The sequence below is a fragment of the Protopterus annectens genome, chromosome 1.part0 (assembly GCF_019279795.1).
Source record: "Protopterus annectens isolate FY-2018-M chromosome 1.part0, PAN1.0, whole genome shotgun sequence".
Taxonomy (NCBI): Eukaryota; Metazoa; Chordata; order Ceratodontiformes; family Protopteridae; genus Protopterus; species Protopterus annectens.
This window is the reverse complement of record NC_056725.1, coordinates 851246829-851264640: the sequence shown is the minus strand read 5'-3', so window position 1 is coordinate 851264640 and position 17812 is coordinate 851246829. Positions and strand designations below refer to the sequence as shown.

The 17812-nt window shown below is 39.4% G+C and overlaps 1 protein-coding gene across 1 annotated transcript in view; it reads right to left on the bottom strand.

Moving 5' to 3' along the window:
- Positions 1-17812, bottom strand: part of SNX9 (sorting nexin 9) — a 1114799-nt gene that overhangs the window by 477460 nt on the left and 619527 nt on the right. The gene's annotated exons all lie outside the window — the stretch shown is intronic.

Below are 17812 nucleotides of genomic sequence, written 5' to 3'. Positions count from 1 at the left end.
GCCTGGGAGGAAATGTTCAACAGACATTGCTGCTACACCAGGGATGGTGCACACCTATCCCTGTAGGCTTTTGTATACTGTTTAAAACATTATCCACCCATTTGTGGCCTTTTTAGTCAGTTCACACCAGATCAAACTAAGGAAAATTTTAAAGGTGGTATTGATCAGTTTCTGGAGCCTAACAGAACCACCACTCTCTGCAAGACCCCCTCAACCTAAAGGACATAGGTGTATATGTAGCGACTGAGACAAGGCTCATATCTGCAGAGAGTACTGTGACAGTGCAGGGCTTCAATGCCTTCCATACTTTTTAGACCAGCCGCTATTCATGAAGGAATGAAAGCTGGAGGTTATTTTAATCCTCATCCAGAAAAGGCTCACATCAAAGCTGATAAGGCAGCATAATGCCCAATAGATCCTTCAAGTCCAACTTATCAGCAAAGTCCCTTACCATATTATGGCAAGCTACATAATGCCTTCTGCGACCCAGGAACATCACAGCGCCTACCTAAGCAAATTACAGTAACTTAGCATTAATCCAAATACCATGTTTCTGGGCAACTTCAGCTATCCAGGGAAACATGCATCACCACAAGTATGGAAGTCCATACATTTTTGGACTTTGGACGGTTGTTCCAGGGTATTTGTATTAACAGTATCCACCAGGGGAAACAACATCCTTGACCTGGTTCTCACTAACATAGACAAATTATGATCTTTCCCTAGGTTAACAACCTCACTTGTCAGGTCTGACCACAAAGCTGTCTGCCTTGTAATAAGCTATAAAGCTATACTCTGTGGCATATCGTCTACTCAGAGGCGATCTCTGCGTAACATAAAAGGGCATGTCAAACCCTTAGCTGTTCGACATGCTCCACTTAAAGAAATCCCAATCCCTCAGAGCCACATGCTCCAGGGATCTAAACCTTGTCATCACAATGAACAAAACATGCTGGAGGGAAAGGTCCCTGACCCAGAGACTCCCCAGACTGTGGAACAGACTGCCCATACATGTCAAGCAGAGCACCTCTTTGGCCCTCTTCAAAAGGAACCTTTATGATTGGATGGGAGATAGGAAATTCACCCCGGGGATCATGTCAGTCGCCCTGCTAGACAGGGGTCTAGGGAAGTAAATAGTGTGGGAAAAAATTGCCAGGGAATTGTTACGGCTAGGCTGGCCTATAGCCTAGTACCAAACTATGAACCTATGAACTTCTTGTAGAAGGCATCATACAAGTCCGGTATACAGTGAATACCCTTTACTGTCCATTACTTTTACAGAAACATACTCATGTCATGTAATCAGTTAGTTGTGCATATGGTCAACATGCCATACCATAAAATAAATGTAGTCTAGAGAACCCAGCTGCAGTCATTAGGAAGCCACTTTGCTGTTTCCTCACATTAAGGTATGCTGAACATACAGTCTTGGATCTCTCCTACTAAACTTGGGGGAGCCAAGAACCTTGCATTGCACCTTGTGGACAGCAATGTCTGGTATACAAAGACAGTGGTGGTGCTCTACCACTCTGTTTAAGGTCGAAACAGAAAACACAGCTCATAAAGATAATTATTCAATAAATGGAAAGGAATCCTAGAGCTGTGTGTGACATCCATAATTTTTTTAGTCTGTTTCCACCCTCTTCCCTGTAACCATCCAAGCCTGCTCCCACAGTAACAGCAGGTCACAGAAGAATCATCATGCAGACAACAGCTAGGTCTATGACATTTTCTGCTTTGGCCGTAACTCAATCCCTGGCAACTGACCTGCACGTTCACAGATGTGAGGCCATTTTGTGTGTTCCCCCAAGAATTTGCACATTCTTGTGTATGGAAGGTGAAGCTCAAGTGCACCCTCAATTCACGCACTGTATGCCATACCCCCACTCTCCAAGTGGTGCTGGCACTGCCATAGGATGGACAGCCTCTCTCCCTACAGAATGGCCAAACCACTACTGGCTGCTACAACACCAAAACCAGGAACCTGGCAAAGTCACAATGCAAAAAAAACCAAAATCTTCGGACAACTTCTCTGACACGAACAAATTCTTTATTTGAGAACCACAAAGTTAAGCGCTTTCGTCAGTCTAGTCAGCTGACTTCATCAGAACACAGTAAAAACTACATACAGCCATTTATACTGCTGAAAAATAATCACATGATACAATTAAAAAGTTAAAGTGCCAAGTGCATAAAAACATATAAAAATGTAGAAATATAAAGAAACTGTTAGCAAAACAAATTTATATTAACTATAATTTATAATACAATTAATCATAGACAACAACTCGAAGGGAAACAAAAGTAATATAATATATCAAGGTTACAGGGAAAAGAAATAAGAAATAAAGCAAAAACTACCACTTCATGTCTTGTAAGAAAGCAACTTTAACAAACTGCTAAAGTTCAAGCTATCATTTAGTCCAAGGAAAGCGAGTGCATCTAACCTCACTTGCCACCACAATTCCCTGAACTCAAGGTAGTCTTCCCAAGGACCCCCCCCCCCAGGGTCTTGGTACCACTTTTTCTAATACTAAAAATTTAAATTCATGCCCAGGAAATTTGTCAATGTGTTTAAATAGGGTGCTCGTGTTGTTATAAATTCTAATGTCCCTCAGATGTTCATAAATTCTTTCTTTGAACCGCCTTTTGGTTTTACCAATATAAAAACCTTTACAATTTGTGCACAAAGCCGCAAAAAACACCCGTAATGTGTAACAAGAATATTTACCCTTGGGTCTAATAGTGGTATAGTTGATTTTAATTTTATCTGAACATAAAATAAAATTGCAGTGGGCACAAAACCCACACTTCGTGGTACCTAAGCCACTAATTGAAGGAGCAACACAAGTTTCCTTTTCCAAGAGGTTTTTGATAGTTGACCCTCTTCTAAAAATAACACATTGCTCAATTCCTACCTTACTCAAAATGTCCTCTTGCCCATGAAAAACACACCAATTCTTCTTGAAAATACTATAAATTTCCTGGTAATCAAGAGAAAATTTTGTAAAAAAAAAAGAACAAGCATAGTTCTCATCGACCCTAATAGATACAGAATAGTCAGGAAAAATATTCTGTTCCTTTCTGTCTCTACTAAGGAGGTGCTTAAATTTACCTTCACGCCTCATATTTGAAATCTCTTGAAAAACTTTATCCACCAAATCAACGGGGTATCCCCTGGCCAAAAACATTTCTTTCATAACACACCCTTGTAAATAAGTCATCATCAAGACTAGCCATACGCAAAATTCTAACATACTGACCTTTCACAACACCCTTCCTAACATGTTCAGGGTGACTACTCTGATAGTGTAATAGGTTATTGCAATACGTTGGCTTCCTATATAAGTCACCTGCAAATTCAGCGTTGTCAATGTTCTTCTTAATCGTAACATCCAAGTAGTTAATGTCATATATTCTGTACATGTGGGTAAAATTCAAAAATTCCATAGTACCATTTATGTATGTGAGAAACTCCTGTACATCATTTTCATCCCCTTTCCAAATAAAAAACAAATTATAAATATAGCGTAGCTATAAACACCATTTGTTACGAAAAGGGGAAGTAAAAAGGAACTTTTTTTTCCACATAAACATTAAAATATTCATAAAAATGGGGGCGCATGACGCCCCCATGGCAACCCCACTTTTTTGCACAAAAAACTGCCCATTAAAAAAAAACAAAGTTGTATTTCAGGACAATGTCCATCAAGGTGACTAACACAGAAACCTGATTATTGTCAAAAAGGTGGCTATCATATAAAAATTCTTCAAACCACTCCAAGCCTACAGAATGGGGAATAACGTTAAATAAATTAACAACATCAATGGTAAGGAAGGTAAAATTCACATCATAGACCAAATCTTTAAACTTACTCAAAAAAATGCCAAGAGTCAACGCAGATATGTTCTTCGGTTTTAAGAACATTAAGAATGGCGTCAATATATCTTCCCAAAAAATGTGTCTTAAAACCAGGTGCGCTGACTGTTGGCATCATAGGTGGATCATTCCTATCCTTGTGAATCTTAGGGATGCCGAAAATACTCAGCACTCTTGGAAATTTTACTGTAAGAAAATCCAACAAAGTAGCATCAATTTGCCCCTGGTCAAATAGGTCTTTTAACTGTAAATCAATTCTGTAATAGGAAATGTTAACATAATTTAAGGAAACTTCCTCATAACTTGCTCCATTTAGAAGTAAAACATTAATTCTATTACTATAATCCTGTCTTGACATGTTAACAGCTCCATCCCCTTTGTCGGGTTTCATAACCTTTAATGACTTGTCTGAACATAATTTTTTCAAAAGAACACTCTAAACAGATAAGTTAGAAATGACAGTGCTAGTCTGACGATTCAACATAGCTCTAAATTCAAAATCACACATTTTCAAAAAGAACAAGTGAACTGACAAGGGGGGAGTAAAAAATGCTTTTTTTTCCTCAAAATGTCAGTATTTTTCAACATAAGTAACAGCATCAAACAACAACTGAAAGTTAAGTTTTCTAACGAAAAGTTTTAAGTCCAAAATCAAGTCAACCAAGTCAAAGCGTTTGGCAGGGACAAAACTGAAGCCCTTGCATAACAAATTAGCTGTATTAGGGGTCCAATACCTGCATGGAAAAGTTGTAAACAAAAAAGTCACCTTCACAGTTCGTAAAGACAGACAGTACTTCACTTAGTTTTGTTCGTGTCAAAGAAGTTGTCCGAGGATTTTGTTTTTTTGCATGAAGTACTGTTTGCTAACTTCCACCCTCCCTTGTCAGTTTCTCCAGTGCCCAGCTTTATTCCAGGAGAGAGTCGAAGAGTCCATAACTTTTGGTGGTATAAAGACTTTGCAAAAATAACTAACTTTTTCACATGACGAAAGAGTCCCTCAGCCTCTGGGATAACACTGCATAAAATCAGCCCTGTATACCTCTCAAACACAAATTCTTAACATAAAATGTGCATATTTTTTCCATTCAGAACCAACAATCAGGTTGGAAGTCACTCTCAAAAGAATGAAGACAAAGAGAAAGTAGTAATAACTTGACCAAGTTAGCCTTCAATCTAAGTATCCTGAAACAATCATAGCTTCCTTACAAGAAATAAATCCAAGAGAAATCTTTTCATGAGAATTAGATGAATACCCACACACGAGCCTAGGGTTAATGTGACTGACCATGTCTAGTTAAAGAAGGAGATAACTTGTGCCCTTAAGGTTGCTACTACGTATTCTACAGTTAGAATAAAGAGCAGTTTTGAAAAGGAAAATCCCTGCTGAATCTTATGGTAACGGAGGACAGCTCAGAGTGTATGATCACTTTAAAATCTAACCAAAGGGTCCGAGTGCAAAATGTAGAGTGGTTCCAGGAAATGCTCAAAATCTCAAATAAGGCCATTTCATGTTATCAATTGGCTTAAACATCCAACTACTAAAATTCCAACTAGTTCTGAACTGTCACCTCACTTTCACCCCAAAGTACAGTATATTTTTTTTTTTCAATTCCTTTTTATTAGGGTTATATCAAAACCAAATGAAGACAAGAAAACGATATAACAGAGAATAAAACAATAACAAACAATATACAGACCTACAAACATAAAACCTATATACATTAGATAACCTATATACAGTTCTCATCTATATCAAGCTATGCAGCATACAGAAATATGCATTACAATCATGTCAGAATGAGTTCAGATATCATAATTGCAATGACTACTTTGGGAGCCCTTCCTCTTCAAAAAGTTGGCATGGCCCTCTTGTATGTAGTACACAAGACGGGGAATTATACAATAATTTGGCTCAAACCTTGAAATCCTAATTTATTAAAATTGATCTCCAAAGTAAGATTTTGCATGTAAATTATCATAACAGTAGATGTCTGGAGGTGTTCACTGTTGAAGTCCTTAGCAAATTTCAAATCAATATGCAAAAGTCTTCTTATATCACATCACACAAAGTTTTTTTCTGGGATGCTCATCACATTCAGCCTTGGGGACGAGCCGTCTGCTCCCAGATAACAGCAGACATTTCCAAGTTTTTCACAAATTTTTCCATATGAAACCAAGGCTCAGTAGGGGAATTTGTCAAGATTCAAAGCTACATGGCATTGATATTCACTACACCCTACACTTCCAACCCCCCCTCCAGTCAGTCACCACAGATGCTTCAGATCTACCCTCTAGACTACCTTTACATTTGAGAATGTGCAGCAGGTACTGAAGGAGGCCAGAAAACCTGCTAATAGGAAAATATATACAGACAAGTGCACAATATTTTCTAGCTGGTACCAGCCAAGGAACCAGGTCCCTTGGCATGCCCAGTTGCTTCTGGTTCTTCATTATTTGTGGGTTACTGTCCCATGGTTTGTTCTAATCTTCTATCAGGGTATATTTGCCAGACATGTCTGCTTCTCTACCCTTAGATCCCCCCCAAAACAATGCCCAAGTACAACAGATTAAACCAAGGTCCGATCAGCAAGGGTGTTTCCCAAGATTCAAGGCTACATGTAACTGATGATGTTCATATTTCCTTTACTAGACTACACAACAGAAGAGCACAATGGTACCAAATATCAGTATCGACCTAGCATTTACGCCCTTTGACTTTTCAGATTCCTGTTTTATAATTTGTAAAACGGGAGAGTCGTTGGTGGGTAGACCAGACTGTGTGCAATCTGGATCTTCCAGTCTTCCCTCCAAACCCCCAGTCACTACAGATGCTTCAGATCTAGAATGGGGGGCTCTATCAAAAGGGCAAGCACTGAGGATTCCTGTAGGCAGACAGAAGCACAAATGCTAGAGAGATGATGGCTGTTTATCAATACTTTGAAAGCCTTCAAAGCACTGATGGCTGTTATCAATGCTTTCAAGGCCTTGCATCATCTTTGTCCATCAGGACCTCTACTGGTTTACATAAACAATACCACAGTAGTGTGTCGCAAACAAAAAAGGGGAGCACCTGATCATGGCCATTTGCAGACTGGTTTTGATGCCCTGGGATGCAGCAATTCAACTAAATCCCACTCTCCAGGCTGTGTGCATTCCATCAGAGCAAACTCTTATTGAGGACAAGCTCAGCAGGACCAGTTCAAAGCACCACAAATGTAAACTTCATACTGGTATCTTCCAGGATTCATTTTGCCTGTGGTGAACACCTCATATAGATCTGTTCGCCTCCCTTCAGAATAGACAACTAGAGAAAAATTCTGCTCCAGGACTCCTTGCAAACAGGCCTGGAAGACAGATGCTTTTTCACCCCCTTTGGATGGCAATGTTCCTCTATGCATTTCTACCCTTTCCACTGATTACAAGGTTTATTCTAAAAGTCCAGAAGGACTTCTCAGAAATTGTGGTGGTAACTCCTTTCTGGCCAAGGCAAAAGTGATCCTCCCTTCTCTTCAGTCTGGCCAAGGGCAATTATCACAGGCTTCACCACAGATTGGACTGGCTCACACAACACATCAGAGTTTGATATATCCCAGTCTGGAAACTTCAACTAACTGCCTGATTGACAATTTTAATATCTTTTGGACACCTTTACTTATGAGAACATGCATGAAGTAATGGGAAAGAGTGGTGGAAGCTAGGTTAAGAAGGGAGGTGATTATTACTGGGTAGCAGTACTGTTTCATGTCAGGAAAGAGCACTACAGATGTAATGTTTGCTCTGAGGGTGTTGATGGAGAGGTATAGAGGTAAGAAGGAGTTGCACTGTGTCGTTTTGGACTTGGAGAAAGCATATGATAGGGTGCCTAGAGAGGAGTTGTAGTACTGTATGACGAAGTCAGAAGCGGCAGAGAAGTATGTAAGAGTGGTAAGCATATGTACAAGGACAGTGTGACAGTGGTGAGGTCTGCAGTAGGACTGACAGATGCATTCAAGGTGGAGGCGGGATTACATCAAGGATCAGCTCTGAGCCCTTTATATGCAATGGTGATGGACAAGTTGACAGATGAGATCAGACAGGAGTCCTCATGCACTATGAAGTTTGCAGATGACATTGTGATTTGTAGTGAGAGTAGGGAACAGGTAGAGGAGACCCTAGAGAGGTGGAGATATGCTCTAGAGAGGAAAGGAATGAAGGTCAGCAGGACTAAACAGAATATATGTATTAGAATGAGAGGGAAAACAGAGGAATGGGAGAGGATGGTGAGAGTAGACGAGTTTAAATGCTTGGGATCAACAATTCGGAGTAATGGTGAGTGGGGAAGAGAGGTGAAGAAGAGAGTGCAGGCAGAGTGGAGTGGGAGAGAGGTGAAGAAGAGAGTGCAGGCAGGGTGGAGTGGGAGGAGTGCGTGTCTATATTATGAATTTGAAACTCCAAATGACCGAGCACCACAACATCGACACACAAAGATTGAAGTAGCAAAACTAAATTGCTCGACCAACCAAAACAAACTGTCAAACCCTACAAAAGTGTGGGGGGGGGGGGCTTCATCCCCCACACCCCCCAGATTTGGGGGGGGGGGTCTGTGCCCCAACTAAATATACCAACTCCAAGATGAGAAAAGGACAAATTCCCAATGATAGCCAAGCGATTTTTTTTCCTCTGAGAAAAAATTCACTGAAGTGGCTATTCGTAGTTTTGCTACTTCAATTTTTATGTGTCGATGTTGTGATGTTCATCTGTTTGGAGTTTCAAATTCATAATACAGACCCATCTTATACTATTATTCTTTGTCATGCTCACTTACAGACAGGGTTACATCTCACTCAACACCACCATTTGCTTCTTCTGTGGCTTTCTGTAAATAGGTGGACTCTAAATTCTGAAAGTAGCAACTTGGTGCTCTGTGCATACTTTTACTAAGCATTACAAACTAGATTCCTTTACTAGATCCAGAACAGACTTTTCTATGACCATAATCCAGGGACTCCTGAAATCTTAGGTATTGGCCTCATCCCTTTTTCCCTACTCCTACATAAGCTACAGGAATCTACCATCTAGCTTAGGCTACTGCAGTGGTGCTACATAACAGCACTACGTTCCTGAATGTAATTTACTTTTGCAGTAACAGTCCCTCCCTCAAGCCCCCTGTCCTGATGTATGCTTCTGCACTGTGTTGCCAGGGTGTGGTCATTTTCACTCTTTTGTATATAATTTTTATTATTTTCTTTGTTTCCTAGTGCATACAACTAGGGGCTCTTCCCTCCTTCTATGCAAAAAATGCTATGAAACTGTTAGTGCTCTATCTTTTTTTTATATGGTAAGCCCCACAAGTTCCTAGCATGCGAAAGCATGGAAGGCATACCCCAACCCCCCCCTCACAAATTTGGAGGACTAGATTCGCCAATAGTCAACTGCAAAATAATTCTGTCCAGAGACATGATATAATCAATTCTAATAATGAACAATATTCTGGACAGAACCACCACACCGATAACAGTGATTTTTTTTTTTTTTAGAGCAACACAGGCACCACAGCCGAAGAGGTCGGAGCATATCAAGGAGAGGCAACAATACCCCACATCTCAACAGACAAACAGATCTTGCAAAAAAACCCCAGGGAAGGGCAAGCCTAGAGGTAAATATCGGAACCAGAGTTTTTAGAACTAACATGTCATAGTGAAATTCAGGATGTTGCACAAGATAGCATGGTTGCATCTATTGTTCATAATACTAGTTGTGATTTTTAAGTATACAACTACTCTTCACACCACATTGAAACAATACGCCGCAATCTTTTTGCAAGGGGTTTTTCCTTTGTCCTGAAAAAAACATGCAAATGCAGCAGATACACCCATGGATATAAAATTGTACACATGTAAATTAAATTTTAATGTTATGTTTCATCAAGTTGGCGAAGCCTTGAATATTTTATGTTGCCAGTAACTATAGTACTCCCCTTTACCCAGTAATCCAACTTTATGAGAAAATTTGTGAGCAGGATTTAAAGAGGTGGCAGAGTTCAACCCACAAGTCCCCTAACTACAGTAACCTTACCAACGAGGAAACAGGTTACAACAATTTAGGAAGAATTCTGAGATTCATAACATGAAACCAGATAAAGGGGAAGGAGTAATAGTCACGAATAAAAGTGACTACTCTAACAAGATGAGATCCTCCTTGTGGAGGACACCTGCTGTGATGCTTCCATTAATGAGCTGAATGGTGCCTATAGAAAAATTAGGGGAAACCTGCAAGATTTGTTTATAGATAAACAAATTAGCATGGATGAGTTTAACTATTTAAGTGTGGCAACCCCTATGACATCTTCTATTTTTGGGGTGCCAGAGAGCCACAAGAACACTGAACAACCCCCAATGCAACTGATAGTGGATGCCAGAGGATCAAGCACCCACCCATGTGCAAACTGTTTGGATGAGAGGCTCAAAATGTTTATGCAAGATCAAATCCATAACATACAAAGATTCCTGTACATTCACTACGGTTGATGTTAAGGCTTGTTCACAGTCATCCCTCACCAGCTGGGTATCGAAAGGTTCAGCGAATTCCTACATGACAAAGGGATTCACCAGGACCATATCAACCTTTAAGAGAATCTTTTAGAGATTGTACTGAAAAACAACTTTTTACTTTTGAGAAAAAAATGTATTTACAGAGTAAAGAGGTCGCCAAGGGTTCGGCATGTGGGGGGGTTGTTAGCAAATATTGAGATGATTCATTAGGAGAAAAAAAATACCTGTTCCCACCTGAATTTTCCTTGTAAGTTCTACAAGAAAAATCAAGCCAAACTAAATTTTCCACTGTGTGATTCATTAAAACCTCTTGTATTACAGGTAACATGGGATATATGCAAATGACCCCTTTAAGGGCATTAGGTGTTTCAGCAATATGGCAGTTCTGAATGCCCATGACGTTTTTTCCTTTTTAAGTCTGTTATGTTCAGATCCTAAAGGACTAGGGTTTTCACACTGCACATAACAGGAATAGCATCACAAGCCAAACACTAAAGTGAAATCTGTTTTGCTAGTCATGCAAGAACATTACTACTAAGGATCATGAAGGTGTCTTATATTGCTAGACACCAGAGTTTTTAAAACTACATTTTTCTTGGCCTGCATGGAGTGATGAGAATGAGTTTTGGTCTTTCTTACCTGATGTTTGGGATGAAGCACAGCACAGGGATGGTGGAAAAGTGTAGTGAAATCTCTCATCCATTGTGTTGTGGGGTAAAGAACACATCCACCACTGCCACCTTCTTTCTCTGCTACACCAAGCAGAACAGGGTAGGATCATGTCCTCCAAAATGGTGACCAGATCACTCTCTCAGGAGTCGCATGAGCTAAATATCCAGACCAGACCAGACAGTGCCTCAAAATCTACAGATACAGGACAGCACAGGACTGTAGGAGTAATCCATACACAGTCTGCCAGCTCACTCCTTTTCCCAGAACTGTGAATTCTGAGGAAGAGACAGAAGCCCCTGTTCAGGGTCCATTGCCAGATGAGCACTATTTCTCCCCAAGAGTATGACACTGTATCCCCATAAAGGACAAGTAGTCTAGTAAGACGTGGAGGCGCCATGAAGAAAATCTCATCTCCAAGACCTTCAAGGCCAAGAAAAATGTTCCAAGTTCCCCCTTCCGGGAAGCATATTTTTTCTTGTATTGCATGGAAGACTAGGTGAATTCTCCATCACACTGGAGAAACACCTGTTGTCAGAACCTGTGACAGATGCAGCTACCAGAAGAGAAGGCCTGCTAAAGTTTGAAGGGAATGGTTTCTTATTTAGGAGCTCAGCAACAAGGAAGTGATTCCACCATTGACATGAGCATATATTGGCTCTTCAGCCACAGACTCCTCACAGCTTACTGCAATATCATAAGGTGTGCAAAGAAGTCAAGAAGATTACAGCTGCTCATCAGGCCAAAACGATACAGAAGAGCCTGGGCTTGGAACATGCACTGTGTTCTCAACCCATACTGTCAAACGCTTGATCACCTGGCCTTTCCCAGGGCACGAAAAACAGTGGTGCAGAGTGTGCAGTTTACTGCCTCTGATGGTCACCCTCCGAAAAAAGTGTCACAGAAAACTACTCCTAGATTATGGTCACCTGCAGAGGCATTAGCCACAGAAGCACCTACTACAGGGATGATTTGAGGAAATTTCTAAATGGGGTTAAAAGGAACCAGCAAGGCAGGAGAACTGGGGATTCTTCCCCTACATGGATCTGGCAACCACAAACACCACTTTGGCAGACAGTGATAAAACCCCATATAGCAACACTACAATGGTTGTAATACCCACCAAAGGTATGCAATCATAGGAATGCCTACCCAGAGTGATCCAAAGGAATCACCTGCATGGACCCCAAGGATATAAAGTTTATAGGACAAAGGAACAGGTTTGTTCTGTGTTCTCTGTTACTCAATGAAACTCCTCAAGTTAAAGCCAAGTTCTAGCACGGACCTCAATGAAACATTCTCTTTCTCTACTGGAAGCTAATTCAGTCTCCAGCAGTCTAATAAATAAAAATGCAGTACCCTTATTAGCATATCTAATGTGAAAGTGGTCATATTTAACTGCTTCTGTGAGTGACACCACATTGATAATTATGATAACTTTGGTGTTGTATACAGTCTAGACAAACCATTATAAACTGGAATTTATATTCATAGAGTTTTTTTTCACTCCTAGGAATATCTGTCATCCTTGCTCACTGTTAACTGGGCATATCTAGGAAAATATTGTTTTCTGCATTTTCACACAAATTGCTTATTCTTGTCTACCTGTATAAAAGAAGCAGTGTCTCCTGAGATCAACATAGTACGCTGCTATATGAACGTGGTCACTCAATTAGAAAATGGTAAACACCTTGACAGTAGCAGCACATTGCACACTAGATAATAGAATGTCCTCTTCAAGCTGATTTGGTGAAAGTGCACCAGGGGTTTCTTTCTGGCATCTTGGCTACATAAAATCTGCTCCATTATTCTCAATCTGCATGGTTATCCAGTATGACTAGGTTTTCTGATTTCCACTAGGCTACCAGCGGGCAACATTCTGAACTATAAGCATCCTCTGCCCCAACTGCCCTAACAGTTTTTTTTAGTGTGGTTCACTGTTTTTGCCTCATATAAGTGAGGCTCCTGGATGAAACATGCATTTATTTAGCGTGTCCTATTAAAGGATATAGCAGCCTTGCATTTATGATGGTCTGTGGTAAAGGCTTCTTACGTTTCCCACTCCTAGGCTGTGCCACATCATCCTGGTGGATGCAGTGCTCCCAACTCCTAGTATATGTCACATCATGCTGGTGGACGCAGTGTTCCCACTCCTAGTGTATGTCACATCATTCTGGTGGATGCAGTGCTCCCACTCCTAGTGTATGTCACATCATGCTGGTGGATGCAGTTTCCCCACTCCTAGTGTATGTCACATCATGCTGGTGGACGCAGTGTTCCCACTCCTAGTGTATGTCACATCAATCTGATGGATGCAGTGCTCCCACTCCTAGTGTATGTCACATCATGCTGGTGGATGCAGTTTCCCCACTCCTAGTTTATGTCACATCATGCTGGTGGATGGAGTGCTGCAATTTACCTGACAGGTGAGGCTGTAGTTCATGAGGCATGCAAGTGAAGTGCACCTGTATGAACCTTTTACAGTCACAAACCGGTTAAAGTGGGAAAATGCTACTATCTTATCGAAACTAAATGCCACAGTCCACAGAAAAAGCAACACAAGACATGCACAATCTTCTTTGTGGTTAAGTGTTATGGATTATTTATTCTGGGTGTTTGTAGTTTGTTTTAACCAATAAATTCATGCTACAGCAATACACCTGAATAAAAGCACAGTTTAGCTCACTTTAGGTGTCACATTAACCACAAATAACATGATCTTATTCTGTTCCATTCAGTGATAGTAAGTATAATGTACCAAGCAGGCTGCACGACCAAGTTCTTTGTGTGAGTCTGCCCAGGCAAAGACCTTTCCAACCTGCATACTATACTATATTATCACCATCAAAGGTGTAAAAGAACAATATGCAATGGTGTTAACTACAGTGTACCTTACAGGTCCCTACACTAATTTTGAAGTTACACATTCTAGTTTTGTCATTTTATTTCATAAAAAATGACTTGGCATTTTCTGCTATTCATTAGTGTTAATGCAAGCACTCCATTTCCAGAAAACTGCCAGAACTACTAACAGCTTGCCTCCAAGCAACTACATATTCATTTTCTGTTATTTTTACAGTTCATCTCCTAACCTTCATGACTCACACATCAGCAACACAATTTGTCGAGGCTTTAACCTCATAATTTTCTTAGTCACATAAGTCGACTTCCTGCAATTGAGTTTAATAGACTGCTATTTTTTTTCATATCATGCAGTTTCAGAGAGAACAAAACCAGACTCCAATGGATCTAAAAATCAAATAATGCAGAATGATGACTTGAGTCCTGCCAACAGCAGTTAAGAACTTAAGTTTTCTGTATGATAACCAAAAAAGTTAAGTTTGTCATTAATATATGTAAAACGTTGGGCTGTTTAAGCCATCTGCCAAAACTTCACAAAATTCAGAGGCAAATGGACCTACTGCCAATGCTGGTATTTCAGCTTAAAAACTCTGTCCCACCTTCCTTTCTTACTGACACTATTCCCTTTGGATAATTACCAAAAAATAACTAGAACTATTCAAGTTTAGTACATGGCTGTGGAGAGTCACAGTAAGCAATATATACCAAGGACAGATAAATCTCAATAAAACTTTTTCTTATGTATACATTTCTTCGTATTGGTTTAAATATTTAATTGCAACTCTATGAACAGTCTGTGCGTGATATGACAACACTATATCGTCTAATTTCAAATAATGTATATAGCACTAGTAGATGGGTATTAGTGACATACTACATAATTAAGTTTCCAGGGACTGTTACTTTGAGAGGAGTCATGGGAAAATGAATTGAAGAAAGAGTTGATTAGCAAACAGATTTGAAAAACAAGACAAAACTATGAAAGGATGCATGGGAAACAGTAGCTTTCATGTACTTGCACAGACATTAGTTTTTTTTCCCATTAGCAGATGCTCTCAGTGGGAGAGCAAGTTTGCAGGTGATGCAATTAACCGTAGTCTGAATGATATGTTCAGAGTAAAATTTAACAAGATCATTTCATGCATTTGCAAAGTTACTAGCTGTTTTTTTTCATTACCAGTGGCTTCTACTTGGAAACTAGCTGTCTCTAGATGGTAGCAATTAATCAAGAAACATCTAAACACACTATGCTGAAAGAAATACACAAAGTACAATGTAATTAATATTTAATGGTACAATAGCAAGCAATTCAGTGAAAAATAAATTAAATTTTAAACTATGGGAATTAAATACGTCATATAAGTAGCTGTCTTCCCAGCAGTCTTAATATTTTAATACATTTAATGCAACAGTACACAATTTAGTTTATTTTAAAGGGTTGCACTTATTCTTAGGACGAACAGTTGACCTTTACTGAAAGCATGAAAACAGTTTTCCAAATCTGGGAGGGGAAACAGAATTTAAAAAACAGAAAGCAATCAGTGTGCTTGGGAAAACAGGCTATAAGATGCACTGTAAGTTTAACATGGACAACCTTAATTCTAGAAAGGGTAAGGACTGTGGGTGTAGCTGTGAATTTGCAGCAACTGACCCTACTAGGAAGGCTAGACATTTTTTGAAAATGTAAATTTTGCGTGTTTTATTAAGTTACATGAGGATGGAGAAATATAGCATAGGTTCAAAAGGGAAGATGCAGCTGCATAAAAGAGATCACCCTGCCACACATCACTGCTTTCGGGTACGCAAAACATTGGAAATGCACATTCAAAAGAAATGTCATGTATAACAGGTGGGAATAACAGCTTTCTAGTATAATGACTACTCTGTCTATATTGGCATGGAATGTAAATACCCTTACAGGTATAAACACAAAGCAAGAGAGTACCAAATTATATTTAAAAATGTGGGGTGCAAAGAGCAATGTTGTAGGAGAAGCACTTGAGATAAATGAGCACGAAAATTTGACAAAGAAAGGATTCCAGGGTGAACATTTAGCAGAAAATCAGGGTCAAAGGAAAAGGGAAGCAATAATACTAATTGCTAAAAGGGGGTTCCAAAAGTGAGAAAAAAAGGAAAAAAGCCAATAATGGCATATCAGGGGGATTACGTTCTCAAGCTTTTATATTCCACCTATAACTACTAGGGAACTTAAGAGAATTTGGGGAGAAATGATCAGTTTTCACCAGGTAATATTATTTGAGTGGGGACTAGAACTTGATTTGTAATAGTAAGGATGCAATGTGAATTTAGCAGTAGGAACTCAAGACTGAATTTACATATTATTCCCCAAAGGTAGAGTAATGGGACTATCCTACAGAAACATGTGTATTTAACCAAAAGCCACGACATGCATCCAATAACTATTTCAGATCATGCACTGATGAAAATTAAAATAAAGATGCAGAGTAATGAAGTAAATATGAAACACTGGTGTTTTCCTACTTACCTGTTAAAAGGAGATGAAATTAAAAAACTGGTAGTGCAGATTTTTAGACAATTGTTAGGGAAGACATTTCTTCAGAATGGATAAATACTGAGCGGGATAAAATAAAAATGGAGTTTAAAAGAGGAAAAATAGAAGAAAAAATATATGGAAAAGAAGCAATATGAATTAAGAGGGGTAAAAAATAAGGGCAATTTTACATGACAATAACAAGAGCAAATGCAGGGTGCAAAAGGGAAAAATGGTAAGATTTGAAAATGATGCATCAATTTAGAAAGATTACTGCTAGGGAACTGTTTTAGATAACTCCATAGCACAAAAACTTTTAGCAAATGACTTAGGCAACAGAAAGTAAAAAGGGTTGTTGCCAAACGTACGGTACCCATGACAAAAATACAGAACTAATCAAGTATCAAGAGATGTTTCTAACATTTTATGAAAAGTAGGGGAATGTGGAAACCAAGAAAATGTATAAATAAAAATATTTGTGGAAGACTTAATTATGCCACGGTTGGAAGAAGATGTAGCTCAACAATAGCTGAGATACCCAATTTGAAGGGGTATTTCAGAGCTACACAGTTAAGGCTCCTATACATGGGCACAACCAGAAAACTATAATTCAAAGTGGAATGCGATGATACTGAAATAGGGGGAAGCTATAGGGACACACTGGAATTTTGGATGCAGGCCTTTAAGGAGAATAACATAATAATACAGAATATTACATCCATAAAGTAGCAGAAAGTATTCTAAAAGAAACAAACACAGGAATGGAGAAAGGAGATTCTGCTGATAGGAATGAGTGCAATTAGGGATACAGACAATCGGCAAGAGGAAGCTGAAATTTATAGGGAGAAAACTGGCAAAGGAACCAAGGTATTAGGAGCAAATAACTACAGAGCAAAAGGTAATAGAATGAGAAGAGGCCAACTGTTGCCTTGGATAGCAGGTCAGAGAATGCCTTCCCTATCAAAGACAGATATCAGAGTACAGGCAAAGTGAAAGAAATAGGGGGTCCTACATGAAAGACCAGCACTGGTACAGTTTTTAGTAGCATCTAGAACAGAAGCTGCCATTAAAAAGGGAATCATTTGTAGAGCATATAAAATATTGCATGATAGCTATAAGAATCAGAGGAGGTTAGAAAGAATTGGAAGAGAGATTGGATAAGCATTTCACAAAGAAACAATGGGGTATTATATGCATGTCCCCCAAATATGCAACAAAATCTAGACAATTTAGTATCTTTGCTTGGAAGTGTTCACATAGGTATTTGTATACCCCAAGTAGACTCCAAAGATTTTTTCCTCAGGAGGACAGCAAATGCTGGAGGTGTAATGGGGAAGAAAGAGGCAATAGGGAATATAT